This window comes from Theobroma cacao, chromosome 6 (assembly GCF_053813885.1).
Source record: "Theobroma cacao isolate CCN51 chromosome 6, ASM5381388v1, whole genome shotgun sequence".
In the NCBI taxonomy this organism is placed as follows: Eukaryota; Viridiplantae; Streptophyta; class Magnoliopsida; order Malvales; family Malvaceae; genus Theobroma; species Theobroma cacao.
In genome coordinates, this window is record NC_142644.1 from 8031219 (window position 1) to 8033338 (window position 2120).

The 2120-nt window shown below is 36.8% G+C and overlaps 1 non-coding gene across 1 annotated transcript; it reads left to right on the forward strand.

Moving 5' to 3' along the window:
- The first annotated feature begins 1682 nt into the window (after positions 1 to 1682).
- Positions 1683 to 1789, forward strand: LOC148762047 (small nucleolar RNA R71). The gene has a single exon (XR_016027292.1). It is a non-coding gene; the product is annotated as a small nucleolar RNA R71 (small nucleolar RNA).
- Positions 1790 to 2120: the final 331 nt, after the last annotated feature.

Here is a 2120-nt window from a genome sequence, read left to right on the forward strand (position 1 = left end):
TGCCCCTGAACATTAAAATTTTCAATTTTTCCCCAAATGAACCCTCGAACTCCGAACAATCATTTTTAGTCATTCATGGACTGTAAAATATTAAATTTCATCCTACGATTCCTATTTGAACTAGTTTGAGGTTAAATCAACTCACGTGTATCGTTAGGTACAATACCGGGTTTCATCTATTCTTAGGGGCTTTCCTAGCGTAATAACATGATACTCAGTGCATGTATGTCATGACATGTGTTTATAGGGTCGGATTTTACAGTGGTCTTCCTAGAATAAGAGGAATTTCAATATCCTCTTCCATCTCAAGCATTATAAAGTCCACTAGAATGTACAACTTCTGAACTTTAATGAAGGCATCCTCTATAATCCTAACTGGATACTTGATTGCTGTGTTTGCTAATTGCAAGGTAATTGCAGTAGCCTGAATCTCTTCAAATTCACGTTTCTTGAAAATAGACAAAGGCATTATTGAAACACTAGCACCCAAATTATACAAAGCTTTAGAAATTTTAAGCGCAAGGAATAGAAAATCTCCTTAGATCCTTAAGCTTTGGTGGAAGCTTATTCTAGATTATAGCATTGCACTTTTCAGTAAGTGAAACTGTCTTATAATCTTCCAATTCCTCTTTTTATGTAGGATGTCTTTCAAAAACTTCACATAGCTTGGTATGCTTTCCAAGGCTTTTGCAAAAGGAATGTTGATGTGAAGCTTCTTAAATACTTCCAAGAACTTCTAGAATTGATGATCAAGCTTTTGTTTCCGAAAGTGCTAAGGAAAATATGGTGGTGGTGGTGGGTTTGCCTTTGTATCCTTCACTTGAACTAGCTTGTGTGTATTCTCAACCTCTGTCTCATTCTCAACAGGCTTATGTTGAGCTTTAGATTGCTTGCTACTGCTTCCTACCTCTTTTTTGCTCCTAAAGGTGATTGCATTGCAATGATCCTTACCTTCTCTCCTAGGATTGGCTTTAGAATCACTAGGTAAGATCCTCTAAGGCCTATTATTGATGGCGTTGGCAAGCTGATCCATTTATGTCTCAAGATTTCGAATTGAAGCCGCTTGACTTTGAATGATGGTTGTTTGACTTTGAATGATGGCATCATTTTTTGCCAGGAATTGCATACGTAACTCTTCCATAGATGGCTTTTTCTCAAGTATAAGAGCTCTAACTTGAGGTGGGAATCTATGAAGAAAATTTGGATTTGAAGCTAATGCAGATCCCGGATTATTGCTCCAAGAAAAATTCATATGAATCCTTCACCAAGGGTTATAGATGTTGGAATATGGGTTGTTCTACTACTTGTTGAAATTCCCAATAAACTGAATTGATTTAGAACTAGCCAGACAATGATCGTTAGCATGCCCCTTTCCATAGTAGTCACAAGTAAAAAATGGGCTTTAAATAGTATGAACCCCTATTGAATCACACTTCTTAGTCAATGCCGTTACTTGTGCAGTTAATGCATTGATAGCATCCAACTCATGAACACCAGCTACTCTTCTAGACATTGCTATCTTAAATAGCCACTGATAATTATATGATGTCATTTCTTCCAACAGATCATAAGCTTCATTAATAGACTTAGCCATAAGAGCTCTTCCAATGGCTGCATCAATAGTAGTTTGAATATGATCATTCAAACCATTATAAAATGTTTATACCTGAAGCCACTTTGATAGACCATGATAACGGCAATGTCGAAGCAAATCCTTGAATCTCTCCTAAGCTTCATACAATGATTCAGAGTCAAGTTGCATGAATGAAGTAATATCATTCCTCATCTTCGCTGTCTTGGCTAGAGGAAAGAACTTGGCTACAAACTTCTGAGCAAGATTATCCCTAGTCGTAATGGAACTAGTAGGAAGAGAATTCAAGCAAACCTTCACTTGTCCATCAATGAGAAAGGAAAAATTCATAGTCTAATAGCATCATCAATAACTCCATTGAGTATGAAAGTGTTGCAAATCTCCAAAAAATTTGAAATGTGAGCATTTGGGTCATCTTTAGGTAGACCTCCAAACTGAACTGAAGTCTGGATCAATTGGATGATAGTCGGCTTTATATTTCAAAGTTGTTAGCTTGGATAACTAGCCTTTGAATGCTCGAGTGAAGACC